This window comes from Carcharhinus amblyrhynchos, chromosome 2 (genome assembly GCF_965287045.1).
Source record: "Carcharhinus amblyrhynchos chromosome 2, sCarAmb.v2.hapA, whole genome shotgun sequence".
In the NCBI taxonomy this organism is placed as follows: domain Eukaryota; kingdom Metazoa; phylum Chordata; class Chondrichthyes; order Carcharhiniformes; family Carcharhinidae; genus Carcharhinus; species Carcharhinus amblyrhynchos.
The window spans coordinates 112,454,996-112,472,235 of NC_137325.1; the positions used below are offsets into that span (position 1 = coordinate 112,454,996).

A 17,240-nucleotide genomic window follows, 5' to 3' on the forward strand; every position below is an offset into this window, starting at 1 on the left:
ATAAGACAAATAAAAAATTACCATCGGTTTTCGAATGGGCTTGATGCATTGGATATGAATATTAAAATGACTTGGCAAAGTAGTGATAGCAACCCCTTTCAGAAAAAAATGAACAGTCCAGACACCATCATTGCGTAAAATTGGCTTTAATGCTTATACCACCGTAATGACTTACTGCAAGAAGATTGAGGAAAAGTGTTATAAAATACAATCACCAGGTTTTCACCATGCGCGTTGAAGGCCTTTCCTTAATAGAGTACCCTTTGAATTTTTAGTAACTAATGTTTAGTTCATTAAAGTTTTAATTTTAAATATTTAATTTAGGAGTTGGGGATAAAAGAATGCAACTACAACATAACTGGAGGTTGTACTTATTTCAACACGACCATTATGCCGATCCTATTGTGAACTTCAGGGTGTACAGAAAACAACATGGCGAGGAAGACAACATTGATTTTTATTAAGTGTCGCAAAATTCCATGGTTTGTGCTGGACATCGTGCGCCTATATTTCTTAGTTAAATCCACCAAAACGGCTCTTCTTGGCATTGACTGCTCGATTAACAATTCCCTTGTTACTATAAGCCTATAGGTTGGAGTGGGAGAGGTGGGTTTCCAGCACCGTGGTGCTTATTCATCAACACGTGTTATCAGAAGATCTGTGAACAAATAAAAGTAGAAAGAAATCATCAGCCAGCGGTTTTTTGAATAACTGGGAAGTAGCTTACAACGTGTATGTGTGTGTGCATCAACAACGTTTCTTATCCAGTACCAGCATTTTAAAAAAAACTCAATTTAAAATATCTTTTTAAATGAATTTGGCACTGATCACAAAAGTAACTCGTGTAACACAGGTCATTTGCCAGTGAAAATGCTCAATATTTATTTTAGATTAAAAGGAAACACGGACCACAATCACATTGCAGAGATGAGTTTTTTTTGGTTATTCCACGCTGTCTAGAAGATGTAATTTGCCATTCTTTCAGATTTTTTCAGGAATAAGATTAAGATAAACCAATGTATGGAAAGATGGAAATACAACGTATGGAAAGCACTGTTTATTGGATCCAACTTAAATTGGACAGAAGTGATTATTGGATGACAAGAGGCTATGGTTACACTGTAGGTGAGGCTGGACACAGGCACGTGCCTTCTAAGTGACGCGAGGGGACAATACAAAGTTATACCGTCTCACACATAATGCTCTCTAATCAACAACAGTGTGCAAAATATTTCTGAATGTTAGAAAGGATTTATTTGGAGCAGACGATCCTATCCAAAAAAATCAACACTTAAAAAGCGGCCGGAATCACAGAAATGCTTCGTTACTTTTAACAAAGTTCAAATAATAAAATGTCATAGCCTTTGTCTTGTGTTTTAATTTCAAACTCAGTTGAGTCTTCTGATAAACAATCTGAGTATAAACTGGTGGACAAAATATTGAATTATCTTAATGTAGCGCAATAAGAAGGCAAAATCCACACTATAAACTTGCTCTAAATGTAAAGCTAGAGGCCACTGTAATCAAAGAATGATGTCTCATGATGGAAGTACAGAAATACCTGGCAGTAGTGGTGTCAGAGACCTCGGATAGTTTCATGAGTGTTCCACTAATCCTGATTCATAAAGTAATGGCTAATTGCTTTCACTCGTCTACTTACAAGCGGTAGCGTTTAAAGTGAATCTTGTGCTTTGTCATCTTTTGTTTTAAAACGGTCGACAAAAAAAAGCGAGACAAGCTGCTTGTTCCGCAAGTGAGGAATGGCTCACAGCCCACCAGGGAACTTCCTCTTCTTGGGTTACATAGGCCTTGGTCTTGAGTGAAATCGTTTCAGAATTCCATTGCCCTCCATTGTATAGTCAATTTATGTTAAAGGCAAAAAATGCAAAACGTAAACGAGCGCCATTATTGTTAATTATCTAACAGGATTTTAGTGTAACGCAAATCCATCAGACGATTGGTGACTAATGTGCAAAATGCAAGTCGTTTTACACAAAGACGACCTCCTAAACACATATTCGCTTCTTTAGGTAAGCATCTCACATGCAGTATGATGGAAAGCTTTCATCCACCCGCGCCAAAATCACAAGTTTTTGAATCATGAAGGCTGCAAGAGAAATTAGAGTTCGTTATGGGTAAAGTATTGAGGGCCTTAGCTGAAGTGAAAAGTTTTAAACTTGAGGATAATTAGAATACATCTTGCTTAAGTCAAATATGGTGAACCACTGTAAATGTAACACGCTCTCTACTGGTTTTAACCATCAAACAAAGGTATTTTGTACTGATTGAATTAATCATCACATGCTGATCACAACTTTTACCCTTTATGGTTGCTTGCTGTAACATGATTAGTTCCAAACCCTGGCTTACTTTATTTGCTCAGTTTTCTTTCAGAGTGATAGAAGAATAACAGAAGATACTTTTGTCTGGTTCAGATCATAGGGGATTACTTACATGCCTGTAACTGAATCATTGTGAATCAATTTTCATAAAATTAAGATGCTCACACCATATTCAAGAGAAAAAGAACCCAAGAAGGTAACTACAGCAGACCCAAATTTGTACACAGAAATATAATATATATTTATTGTCACTTCATCTGGGCTCAGTGGTGGAAATCTCACCTCTGAATAAGAAGCTTATATATTGAAGCCCCACTCCAACTCTTGGGCACATCAGACTGATGTTTCAATGCAACAGTCAGGGAATGAAAAATGGTCAGATTTCGCTTTCAAAAAAAAATTATACAATAAACTAAAGCCCATGCACTCTTTGCAAAAAATATTTCAGGGCACTGATAACAGTAGTGAACCAGCTGTCACCACTCACTCGACATCACCAAAACAGGTGAACTGGTTCTTTATTTGTGGGACCTTGCTGTGTACAAATTATATGCCATCTTTGCTTCTAAACCAACAAGTGAAATTACTTTGAAAGCAATTCCTCTTGCATGAAGCACTTTGAGGCAACATGCTATCTAAGTGAAAACCGTTTTACAGATTAATGCACAGAATTGAACTGATTAGAGTGACATTCTGTTCTAAGCAGAGACCGAGGCAAATTTCATTAAAATAGTGACATTCCAACCCTTAATGTTCCTATATGATATTATAAGGTATTATGTTCGCTTTAGTGCTAAGACCTAATCATAACAATAGTTTAGGTCTAAAATGATGTCCTCAAATTTGATATGTTATCACTAATAAAGTTTTCTAGTGAATGTCAAGAAGGGTGGGAATAAAGAATGGAAAATTTAAGAATGGGATGAAAGATTTGTTTACTGAAGTTTATTTATTTATTAGTAATACTGCAATGAAGTTACTGTGAAATTCCCCTAGTTACCACAGTCTGGCATCTGTTCAGGTCAATGCACCTAACCAGCATGTCTTTCAGACTGTGGGAGGAAACCAGAGCATCCGGAGGAAATCCACACAGAATGGGGAGAATGTGTAAACTCCACACATACAATGATCCAAGCCAGGAATCAAATCTAGGTCCCTGGGGCTGTGAGGCAGCAGTGCTAACCACTGTGTTGGCAGAACATTAGGCAATCTCATGATGTTAATGCAGTGGCCTTATTTATGTATGTCAAATGTGGTTCATGCCATCAGAGTTGGTTTACAGCCCTCTTGCAATACAACTGCCATTTTTGTCTTCAGTGCAAATGTAACCAATACAACAGCATATCAATCTACTTAGCTATTTTGTATGGGCTAGTATCTAGTGTTGGCAGAAGAAAGTCTGAACAGACATTTCATAAAAGATGCAGTGGTTTCTGCAATAATGGAGCTCAGTTCAGGCAGATACAAACCACTTCAGGATGCAGCTTCCAATCCAAATGGCCATCTGAACTGATCAGCTGCTCAGTTGCAGTTTATTTAAACAAAATTATTCAGTACCTTTTTATGTAGTAAGGAAAACTTAACTTATTCACTCACCAGGAAGATCCTTCATAATCCACTAATGATTACAAAATTTTGTTAAGTCCTGAAAGAATCTGGGCAAATTTCAATTTCCAAATCTGTGTATTCTATTCCTTCATGATCTCCTCACACCTGTTTTGCTTTGTGTATTAAAAGCATCACTGAAACACTTAGTCACCTTCATTAAATTTCCAATTTATAAAATAAATGTTTTGATAAACTGAAAATAAACAAAACAGCAGCGGTGGATTCAAAGGATGCCAAGTTTACTCCACTTAGCAATTTTGGCCACCTTTCTTTTAAGAATAAGAACAGATACAATAATTGTTCCTGTTCGTATGTCCTTTACTAAGTTAATTTGTTTTTGTTGATATGGTATCTTGGAGATTCAATACAGTCTTGGCTGATGCTATATGGTTTTTGGTTAGTTCCCTTTTCTACTAATTAGAAAATAAATGATTTTATGTAGCATGCAACATTTCTTCCTCAAGGTTAAGATTACCTTTTCATATATACATCAAACATATACACTTAACAACTGGATAATAACATTGAAATATAAATTGCGTGACAATTTTCAAATATACAGAATAATCATGTCATAATCATATGAATTATCATCTAAAGGTAATAAAATACATCTTCACAATGGAAAACATTTAAAATCTTGCATTTTACATTTTCTTGCATTTGCTGTACATTTAAATATTTATATTGCAGTTTTAAAAGGGATAAATACTGTGTTTAAAGTTTTATGGGAATTTCACTGGTAATATAATAAATATTAGCTTTTTTGCATGGTGCATTTTTGTGAACTTTTCCACATTACAATACAGAGACACAGATTTTACCGTCCCCAATCGTTTTTTGTTGATCAAATGAGAGCAGAAACTCCCATTTGGGAGGGGCAACATGACATTTCACTTGAAAATTCTAAACAGGTCACAGACCTTGCACAGACCCAAAGGCAGTGGGTGGGAGCACTTAACTAAAGCGTGTAACCAGCTCAAGCTGCAGGTTAGCCCTTTTGCTAGCATTGGAATTGGAAATGTTACAATAAGCTTCTCATGAAGGCACAGAAATGTAAACTATAGCTAGAATTTGGATATGAACCAGTTTCACGAATTTATGTTGCGGTTTACTAACAATTAACCATGGCTGGGATTACAGTTTTTTCTTTCATCAGATTTTAGAAAACGGTACTTTTCTAAAAGCTATAAGCTAAAAAGAAACAAGAAGGCTGCCCTAGAAATGACCTAGAGCTTTCAGATTCTTTGAACACATCATTATTTCCATTGTTAAGATTGATTAATTGTGACTGATAAGTTGGAGTGAATCAAGATTTTGTCCTTATTGTCCACCATATTGCACAGAATAATTTAGTTTGAAAAATAGTGAAAGGCCAAACAAAATTGCAGCAGTTAAGAAAGAATTCTATGCACTTTGTGCTTAAATGAAACACAATATTAACCATTAGGTTTCTCAGTTTTGAAGCAGCCTGGATGAAAGCAAACTGGACAACATGACTTTAAAGACTTTGCCCTTTCCAATAGAGTAGGGTTTGTGTATGGTACCAACGTTTTATTCTAGTGATAACATTATTTCTAATCCTTGAATAAAGTCTGCTGTTGATGATCTGCTTTCAGGGTTCACATGGTTTAAGCATCAAACACTAAACAAATAACCAATAGCACTATATTATTCCTGAAAAGTAAGACTAGTACCAATAGTTGCATAAATCTGCCAATCTTCTGCATGTCACAGTAAGTGACAAAACTCCATTGTAGTTTATCATTGGTTCTGTCTCAGTGTTTGCAAGAAACATAAGCAAGTCCTGATAAAAGTGTTTTGTGTGTGATTTTTTGGGGGGGAGGGGTGGGGTGAGGTGTTGAAATGATAAATGATGTCACTGAAAGCTGCACAATGCTACAACTTCACAATGGCACTGCACATGCATAAAATCAAAACGGCTTCTGAGAAATCCATTATTCCTCCCCTACAATAGGCCTGAAACTGTTTTACAAGCACTCCCAGTGTTTTTATTCACACACACTCTTAATAACATCCCACAACTTTAAGTGTATTTACAACTTAAATGTCATATGCAAGTTGAAACTGTAGTGTTGGACACTACAGATGTTGCTCTTATTAGTTAAAATGTATAATCCACTTTGGAATAATGCATGAAGCCACACAGAATTGAACAATTAACTTTTATTAAACTCTTATTCCAAAAAAATGTCAATTCATGCAGCTTTCTTTAAATTCCAATATTTGGATCATTTTGAAATATTTGTACATTCATACAACTGACATTTTATTGAAACTAATGTGAAATAAAGAAAGTCATTGCTTTTATGAAGACTGGAATGTTTTAAATGTTGCAAAAAAATCAAAATGTGTAGAAAAACCAAATAATCAATCACTGAGATAAAAAAAAGGTGTGTGAAAGTGCTTGGTGTGTATTAGTAATAAACATGAACCATGCATGAAAAAAGACTTTGTTTAACATACTCTGAAGATGAATTATTTTGGAGAAAAATCATCATGTTCTCAACCTGAATTGGAGCAACTCACAGACTTGAATTCAGCTTGAATTCATCTAGAATTAACCAAACAACAGTTGAACGTCAATCGTTTTTCATAGCCAGTGGGTTTGTAAGTTCCTTAGATGATACAAATTCACTCTTTATGAAGTTTCAATTTGGAAAGCAGGTTGAAGTTTTCCAGCATATTCTCCCACTTCATTTGTGTGAACTTCAGGCTATTGCTCTAGGTTCCTGGCTGCAGGTGTGTGATCAGATTAGTTTTGGAGTATGTTTCCTTAGAAATGCTGGTGTAATACACTATCAATATAGTGGAGGATACATAGCAGAGACTTACTGCCTGACTTTGTCGATAATCACAGGTACAGGTATTGAAGAAAGCAGGTTAGAACATATTTCCCTTGAAATGCAATATTTTGAATATTGTTCTTTTAGATTCTTACACAGCTTTCAGCATGTTTTTACCTTCCTGACTGGACACTGGTACCTTATTTGATTTTGTTGCATTTGCCAAACTGGAGTGCTAACAGACATCTGTGTGTCCAACACAAATCAATCAATCTTTTGTGATATTCCACATGGTATGATGGAGGATTCAGTTTCCTGCCTTTTTTTTGTCCTGTTTTGCGCTGTCTCTCCCCTTCTGTTTCTGTCTCTTTCTTCTGCTTTTCTTTCCCCAAGTCTTTTTTTCATATTTCTCTTCCGTTTCTTTTTCTATTCCTTGTTCTTTCCTTATGGGCAGGACGTAATGGGTGGCATGGAAAAGAACCATCAATAACTGTAAGGGTGCAAATTGGCTTGCAGATGTAGGAAAATTATCCCTTTGAGTGGTTCTCCTTTTATTCCTTCCTCCAGTTGATCTTATATTTCCAAACATTCTCACTTCTATCATGCCCTTATCTCTTCAGCCTCTTACCATTCCTTCCCTCTCCTGCCAATCTTTCATGTGCAGCGCCATACCATTTCTTTCACTTGAAACTACACACTCAATGACGGTATGTTTTTCCTCCCCTTGTTTTGCTGTTGGTTCATTATCTTTAACTTACAAATTCCACTCACTACCCCTGAGGATTAAGAGACATGACGTCTCTTCAATCTCCAAAATATTTTCCTCCTCCTCCCTTTCTTTTATTTTCCCCTTTCTTATCAATGTGTTCTTTCTGTTTCTCTCAAAATGCTTTATTTATATTTAACAAAATTAACCTGGCTATTTTCTTTGAAAAGGAATCAAATGTGAAAGAATCACTATGCGTGCCTCTGTACCGCCTCAGTTGCTTGCAGTTAGAACCACTATCCTGCTAGTGGATGAATTCACTTAAGTCCTTGCTAACTGGCAACCAATGGAGATAATTATTTCATTTCAAACTGTAATAAATGCAAATTAAAACAATAGCTACAACTGGTGTGTATAAAATACAGCATAATTATTTCTCGGTTCCTCTATAAACAGTCAATATAAATTTTTCCTCAATAAAGATTTTGAAATTTATGTACTAGCTTTGTTCAAATAAACTTGAAAACAACAGAGCAGGAACTACTAGAAGCTGAAGAAAAATATTCCAACCTTAAAAAAATTCAAGCAGTCATCATGTGCTTAAAATTCACAGTCCAATTCTAGAGTGACACCACATTGGTCAAAAATATCAAATCAGAGCTCAAGCTTTTAGAACAGCTGATGCCTTCAGGAGAAAAACTTTAATAGAGGTATTCTCTCTCTTTGTCTCTTTTTGGGTATAATTCCCTAAGAGGGCATTGGCATCCATGGTCTCCCATGTCACACAACAAAAACAGAAAATGCTGGAAAATCTCAGCAGGTTGGACAAAAGATAATTTAATTAAAACATTTCTTCTAATTCTTTTTTGCTTCTTAAAAATTAATCAGATTATTGTTATATGCATAACTCTTTTGTTTTGGACGTTAAATATTTCAGTTACAAATTAAAATGGCAGATCAAAGTTCTTGGATTAGAATTGACAAATCTGCTTCACAATGCCACTTGATGGCCAAAACCTGTAACTGCATACATAATAGAAGATTATCTTTTAATAGGGTAATTTCAGAGTTGTAGCTTTTAGTCATTCAAGAAATGTGGGCTTTCCTGGCTTAGTGAGCATTTATTGCCCATTCCCTAGATGCTCTTGAAGTCTGGTTAGCTCGTATGGTTGGAGTGTTTAATAATACTAAAGGTGCATACTGACTTGGGGCCTGCTTTTTCCTACTTACTCCATTATGATGTCATGACATAATGGAAACAGGATTAGCAACCCTCAGACAACAAGGATGTAAATAGAGGTGGAGACTGTGGAAATAAGACAAGTAAGTGTTCTCCATGGGAAACTTCTAATGGTCTCACTTACAGAGGTAATTACAATATAGCAGGGAATGCACGTAGTCAACATTGATAAGTCTGTACAGAATTTACAGATAAGGAAATATATTAATTTTAATAATACATTAGTAGCTTTCAAATAATTTTGCTCATGGTGAATCCTCTCTTGGTTTGATCTTTTGTATGTTGTCATAATTTCTCTGTGTATCCTTTTAACTGTTTCACTGTCTCTGTCCACCTACTTATGGTTTATCCAGCCGTCCAATCTCTCTCTCATTGTCTACAGATGTCTGCCTATCTGGCTGTCCCATCTACTCCAGTTTTCCCATCTGTTTCTCTATTCCAAAACATTTCCTTTCTCACCCTGTTTGCTCAATCTTTCATCTTTTCCGCCAATTTATTTATTTACTGACCCCTCTGTGTGTGATTCTTTGATGTTCAAATACTTCTCGTATCTTCTCTCAATATCTGTCTTTGGCTTAAGTTTCATTTGCAAGTTGGGTGCACAAAGTTAGGGATCTGACTTTTGAAAAGGCTGTCCATGCATTGGAGTTTTGTTCTGGGAGTATGGAATATATAGAAGTTGGGTCGGGCAATCCTGGAAGGAGTGAGGGTGATGCTGATGTGGAGGTGGTTGGGTACTTGACCTGTCTTGACCTCCAACACTGTGACCAAAAATTTTTAAATAAAGAAAAACATTAAGCATCTCTCTAGCCCTTACGTCCCTCCACCAGCCTCCTTCCCTCCACCCCCTCCCACATATACAAACTCTACATGCATCATCATCCAGGTCAACCCATGCCATCTCGTGTTCTGTTCCACCCCCATAATTCTTCATACCCACCATGCCAACCTGTGTCTTTGTATTAACCCTGTCCACTCATACCTTTCATGGCAACCTATACTCGTGTGACCACCACCAATAGCCCCCATACCTATGCCAATGTTCCCGCCCCCATAGCTCCCTTTCCCTCCATGTCAAACTATGCTCCTGTACCTCCCCAAAAAGACCATACTCTCAGTTGTGTTCGATGGAGGAAGTGTGAGATTGCCCTGACAACCTGTGAAACAGTTCACCTCTGTCTGGATGATATCAATTGTTTTGAATGTTCTACAGTGTTTGTAGATGAAGCCCATAAGGTAAAGAATCCTAAAGCTCAGATCACACAGGCTTTGGAGTCCCTGAAGTGCAAGGTTAAAATTGGGCTAACTGGAACCATTTTGCAGAACAACATGGATAAGCTATTGTGCGACATGGACTGGGCAATACCAGGTTGCCTGGGCAATATAGCTTGTTTTAAGGAAGAGTTGGCAATCTTAGTGCCGACTCATGGCAACCCATGACACCCCCTCATGCACCACTCTTTGCCCTTACAGCTATCATACTGTATGCACCATGAGCAGACCCCAGGAACAGTGCAGAGATGATATAAAATAAAGGTTTATAAATTAAAATTCTGTCTATTGAAGACCACTGCATTGAAAAACACCCTCTTCATAAAAGAGGTTGAGTACATTTACATTTCTTCAATTACATAAGACTTTATAATAACAAACATCTCATTTGAGTGTACAATCCCTTGTAACAACAAGAATTGGAATTCATAGTCCCACTTCAAAAAGTCTATAGCACAAACAAAGAAATGCATAAACTTTAGACCAGCCTTTAGCTGGGTTATTCTGCACAATTTGGGTCTTGGACTTTTAGGTTACCAAAATCCAATTTGAATTCCTGAAACCTGCATATGTGTAATATGAACCTCCTCCATGAAAATTGGAAGTGCCGTTTGGGGGCAGGACTTGCAATTTCAGGGTCCATGAGCCATCTGGAGAAACATTCTGTCATGGCAAAAATCCAACCTTTGTACAAAAACTTTCCCTCCTGGTTCTCCAATACCTGTTTCTGTAGTCCTTCGGTATCTCTGTCCCTAGTCTCTCCATCTGTCTCCCAATTTCTCTCTTTCCCACCAATGACTATGTTTATTCCCTCCAAATCCTTTGAACCTGCACTTTCCCACACCAATGCTTGTTGTGATCCAATGCCCTGAAATTTACCTCTGCTCTGGTAATGGGGCTAGAGAGCATTGACCCTCACCCTGCACTGAATGATGTCTATGAACAAATACAGGATTGGTACTGATGTTAGTGTGCCCATTCTATTCCCTTCAGCGAAGGAAATCTGCTATCCTTACCTGGCCTAGAAAGCCCCTCAGTTGTTTACAGCTACAGTGCCTACATCACATGGACTGCAGCAGTTCAAGAGGGCAGCTCACCACAGCAATTAGGAATAGATAATGAATGTTGGCCTAGCTAGCAAAGCCCACATCCCATGAATCTAAAAAAAATACAAAAGCCTTTCTTGGAGAAAGACTGCCAGGCAGCACAATTGGCTGAGACAAATGGTTTGACAACAGGCACAGATATTGGGCAGAATTCTCCCATCCCACCCACCTAGGGAATTGTAGCAGGCGGACAGAAAATTTGGTGAACCAACCGAAGGGCCATTGCGCTTGGGCAGGAATTTCCAGTCTTAGGGCGCATGCGGCCGGAAAATCCTGCCCATTACAATTGATGGGGGTGGCACATTGGAGGAGTGAGAAAAGGAGCCATTAGATCTTACAGCAATACCCTGAGAAGGAAGAGAAAGGTTGCATTGATAGCCAACAGGTCAGAGATCATCTAAACTGTTGGCTGGGCAGCAGCTACTGGAACAGCAGAAATGTTAGAAAGTCATGTTTGGTCATGAGATCAGTTTGGGGTCAGTAAATTAGATCAGCAGTTGGAGCATCAACCAACAGTGGTTGGGAGCTGATGTGTTCAGCAAGGCCAGAAATAAAATCAGTCAAATTGGGAGATTGTGTGGGAAGGAAGTATAGGAAACATATTACTGAGTAAATGATTAAAACACATTATAATGTACATTCAGATGGTCCTAATTATATCAGCATAGTGACTCCATGGCAGAACCGCAAGTGCATGCACAGACAACTGGAATTTTTCAAAACTTTTCAATATGTTATTTAACAATATATGAAGTGAATCCTTGTTTTGATACCACCTACAGGTATAACAGATACTACAGATAAATGTTGAAAGTTTTAAAATAGGTTCCTCATTGATGAAGTCTGATATAGGAGTTTACAATACATTTGAAGATGGAATGCTGGCACATTTAATATATAATGGACACAGTTTCTTCTGCTGCAGATAAATTGAACAGCTATATATCTGTAACCCTTCCAGTGCATTCCAAACTTGTTAGGAATGCACTGGAAGTATTGCAAATTAGGCCAGAACCCAAATATGCTGGTTCTCCACCTTACCACAGAACCCCTAAAGTGCCGAAAGAGGCCATTTGACTCTCTGAAAGAACATCCCACATAGGCGTCCCCTCTGTCCTATCCTCCTAACTCCTCGCATTTATCATGGCTAATCCACCTAACCTAATAACTTTGGACTGTCTCTCAAGGTTCCTGTACGATTAGCAGGGAGTAGAGCTTCCAGTCACCCCACCAAAGTTATTAATGCAGGAGAAGGTGTAATCATAGAATATCTACTCTGAGAGTTCCTGTTTTTTGATGCTGGGAGAGTGCCAGGATAGCGGATGGAAGGGGAATCCACATGAGGGTCTAGGCTGGGATCATGGCCTGGTCAGAACAAATCTATTTTTCTTTCACAATCATTTCAAAGCGTCATCCTTATGAAAAGAACTGCAGACAGCAAGATAAATTATTTCTGATGGGTGGGCGGCGCATGACAACATCTTTTGGACTATCTAGTAGAATCCCTAGATCCGTTCGGAGTGGCACAAGTGCCTGAAGTTGGCGTGTTAAACAGAGAATCTCTCAATGACCCTGTATACTTTGTTAAGATTAGTCCTGAGTGAGGGACCAATAAAGCTTCACCTTATGTGGATATTTGGTGCTCAAGGCAGAATTTCCCTGCAGGATTCAGGACCCCGCTGTCAGCATCAAACTGGAGTTTGTACTGCATGGGGAGCTAGTTGTGATTTTCCCTGAATTGGCCAATTAGTGGCCAGAGGCTCATTGTCTCATTAAGGATAATGGCAGGCTGTCAAAGCTGGAGGGCAAATAGGAGACTCTTCAGCATTTAAAAACTTTTTAAGATAAGTGAGAATGAAAGAGGGGGCATTCCAAAATTTTAAAATTTACAATAAGAATGCCCTTGAAAGCTGGGTACCAGTGTGGAGTTGAAACCCTTCGATAGGACAGTTCGTGGCTGCAGCTGAAGCAAGGTAGGCAGGGAGGGAAAATGTACAGGGGAAGGAATGGAATCCCACCTACACATTTAGCTGCTTGCCCCGTCTGGGCCTACAAGTTCAGCCCCAAGTTGCTTTCACTAATAGATGATTTTAGTCATAATAAGTGCCTTTAAACTGACTTTGGAATGTATCTCAATTTGAGTTATAGCTAGATCGTTACCCTCACAAATTTAAATAGTGCCATGCTATTTGACTTTTCATAACTTTCTACCAGGTTTCTAGAGTATTTAACTGCACAAATGAACCTAATCTCAGGTCAGCTAGAATTCTAATAAGTTACAGAAATCCAATGAATATAATGCAATTATGTTTGATGGTAAAGGTCATTACACTTGTTGGATAGTCAAGAAAATATTTATCAATTACTCCTGTCAAATAAATGTAGATTCACATTAAAAATATTATTGGGATGTAGGCAGTGCTGTTAAGTTTAGCAGTGATCACCCATCCTCATTGCATACATACACTACAGACTCACTCACTTTTTCACCTGTGGAGAGAAGCATTTTTGAAATCATTAAGAAACTTTAAAACAAGGTGGAAGCTGTTACCATATTGCAATGCCTAATGAATGTCCGAGTAAATAATTAAGTAGCAAAAAGCTGCTACTTTTGTCAGGAAGTCTATAACTAATCTGAAAACAGGTGATTGCTGCTTCACGCCAAGTTACATTGTGCATAAATTACACAGTCATAAAGATTAAGAGTTGGGACTTGGACTCTAGTGTGACTTGTATAACGATTTAGTCAGATCAAGTCCTCCAAAATGTAAAAGAGGACTAAGTATGAAACATCTTGGCACATATGACAGACACTTTTTTTTAACAAAAGGATTAGACAATTGAACGACTATCTTTGCAACTAGGAAACAGACTTTCCCTATACATGTGATAATGCCCAGCTATACTTGCAATATTTAACCAAGAATTAAAAATCCTTCAACTGAGATTCTGATATGAAAAACTTACAAAATTTATATCTCAAGCAGAGATTGTACCAGCATAGTGACTTTAAATAAAGCTGTATTAAGTGCAAGTTGGGAAAGAAGCAGGTTTGAGGGGTATTTCATCAATTTTAACCCCCTTTTAGTGAGAACTCACGAGAAAACATGCTTATCTGAGCAAAATAGATTAACTGACTATTTCCAGCAGATGCTTTCTGAGGAGGATGCGATGACTGAAAAACTGTGTGCTTAACTTTATGTTTTGCTACGCACCAGTATCAACTTATGTTCTTGAATACAGTGCTTCTGACATATCAAGTGATCTAGTTAATTATTAATATTAATATATTAAGTCAACGTAAACAGGCTACTAAGAAGTTCCTTATTTAGATTATGCTACTCTTCAGTTTGGCATACACAAATCTCCTAACATATTCCAATAAATTTCAGAAGGCTAATAGTTCAGTGTAATGCATAATAATATCACTTAATGCTGTTGTGTACCATTGAGCAAACCAGTGAAGTGCCAATTAAACAGCGCTATTTAATTTGCACCATTCATATCATATTCCCTGTAATAATGGCTTTAAATACAATTCAGCGTATAACTGTGCAGGTAAGACACCTAGGCCTATGTAATATTTCTGTAAGTTTAGGTGGAAATGGAGCCCAAAGTTTGTGTGACTTACCTATTCCAACTAAATGCACATCAGTATTGTTATATGTCTATCAGTTCTTGATAGCACTATTGGATGATGTTCATAAGGAAATTGAAGAGACACCATTTGCATTTTATGGACTCCAGCTGACATACTATGAAATTACACTCAAATCCTTGGCTCTGAGAGGGACAGAAGTATTGGTGAAGGCTGGAGTTATACTGCAGACAGTCACGGAGGCGCACATTATACTAACAATTTGATACTGGATTTATACCAAGCCTCAGTATCATTTACTTGCGTAATAACTTCATAATGAACTCCAATCACTTTTAAATCATGGAATATTTATTAACCATTAAGTGTTGCTTGAATTCTTGATTATTTAAGCATATAACTTCACTGAAGCTATCTAAAAGTGGTAGAAGCAAAAACTTATCAGCATTTTCTATAATCAAGATTGTTTTGTATTGATTAGTAAATATCTCACCTTAAATTAACAGCACCTGGGGCACTAGGAACTCTGTCCACGTTACGCTCACTTTGTGCTGTATGTGGTGCTGAGTGGGACCCTATTTGGGGCTGATAATAAAATTAAGTCAAGTTCCTTGCAATCAAAGAGCAATTAACTTAAGGTTTCCTGTAGACCATCTTTTACCTACCAGTGGGAAATATGGACAAATATTATTTCTTCCTTGAAAATCAATCCCAACAGAATCATGGATCTATGTGAAAAAACAGATATGGCAAATTAAGATAACATTGCATTAAAATTTTTTAAAATTTGTATTCTTGTGCTTTATTTTTACTGTAACAGCATTAAATTTGTATATACTCTCCCCAGTTCTCTGGTCTTTCTGACTGGCACACCAACTGTGGTCAAGAGGATAACAAGTCTATACAACTCAATGATGAGTAACAAGACAATCCTATCTATCTCTACTGGCTATAACAGGAAAGCTAGTGGTGAGACAACTCAAATCTGCATCCCACACAGTTATGATACAATTTATATGTGTTTCAATCCATCCTACCATGTAAGAACAAAAGCATCCTGAATTTACGTATCATCTTTATCATAGAAAAATTATCTACAGTGCTTCAAAGAAGCACAGTCTGAAAAAAAATGGATGGCAAGTCAAAGAGGGAGAACTAGATGGGATGACCAATAGTTTAGCTGAAGTGATGGAATTTAAGGAGGGTTTAATTGGAGGAGAATGAGATGGAGAGCAGAGATATTTAGGCAGTGAATTCCAGTGCAAATTGTCAGATGAATATAGGTTGGCTCAGAGGAATGGAAAGTTAATGGAGAGACAGGTGTGTAAGCATTGAAGAAAGTTAGAGATAGAGAAGGGTGAGGACAGAGGACTTAAACTTAATGAAAAAAATTTTAGATTGGAAGCATTGGAATTTTTTTCTGAGCCTGTCTCGCCTGACCTTCCGACGTAGGTTGGGTGTGATGCAGGTGCTGCACTCGTTGAAGTGCAGCTCCATCAGGTTAAAGGAGGACATGCTCCTCTTTGTGGAACAAACTGCTGTAAACCGAGTAAGTTAAAGGTCCCATGAAATTTAAAGGTCCTTGAGGAGTTTGGAACTTAGGGGATGAGGGTGGGCAGACCACATGGGGTGGGTGAAAAGGGTCGGTTATTGATGGAGGTGGATCTGGACAGATCAGGGATGGATGAAACCTCAGGAGGGGATAATGTTAGGTCAGACCTCAGGTAGAGGGAAGGTCATGTTGTGTGGAGATCAGGACATAACTGGTTGGGGTGGGGTCAGACCTGCAGGGTTGGGCAGTGGTGGGGCTGGAGTGGGTCAGGCCTGCTGAGTGGTGTCGGGTATGGGGAATTTGGATGAAGTAGGGGTTTTGGCCTCCTTTGGTCAGGTGGGTGGATAGGGTTGGCAGGCATCTGGGGCAGGGAAATCCCATGAGGAGCTTGGGGATGGCGGGTGTTACATTGCGGGGTGTGGGGGTGTGGTTGTGGGAGGTGATTGGACTGGGGTTGTACAATAGCTACCCAAAAGTTAGAAGTGGCTGTAATTCTTCTAATCTTTCCTGGTTAACTACTTGTGTAACATATTTTGAGCCATTCGAAGTTTGTGATTTAAATCACAATTACCCAGAGGAAGTTGAACTTCTGGGCAATTACCTTGCACAGCCTGATCTTGGAACTTCTGAATGGGATTTTCCAATACCTCTCCACAATCTGACCCTGGTGAGTTTGGAGGTTATGACATAGTTGAATCAGAAATTCAGTGTGTGTAAAATCATAGATTTATCCTCGCATTTGTTGAATACTATTTGAAGTTTCAACAGGAAGAATATATTACCTCTTTTCATCTCAATTTTTCTTTAGGTATTTTGTTATAAAACATGAAACTACATTTTTCCCCAAATGTGTCTGCTCTACATTCAGATCTTCCTATGGTTTCTTTGTGAGTTTTGAGGCTGCATCATAGTAGGCAGTGTAAATTAAGTATTTAAAGGAAAGAGGCTCATGCTGCCCTACACACAATAACATAACCTTAACCTTGAATTGTAGTTCCTTATGATCACA

At 37.9% G+C, this 17,240-nt stretch overlaps 1 long non-coding RNA gene across 1 annotated transcript; it reads right to left on the bottom strand.

The window, feature by feature from the left end:
- Positions 1-230: 230 nt before the first annotated feature.
- Positions 231-15,408, bottom strand: LOC145361485 (uncharacterized). Its single transcript, XR_013889844.1, has 3 exons — positions 15,345-15,408; positions 15,173-15,264; positions 231-658 (listed from the first exon to the last, which is right to left on the bottom strand). It is a non-coding gene; the product is annotated as an uncharacterized LOC145361485 (long non-coding RNA).
- Between the last annotated feature and the right edge of the window lie 1,832 nt (positions 15,409-17,240).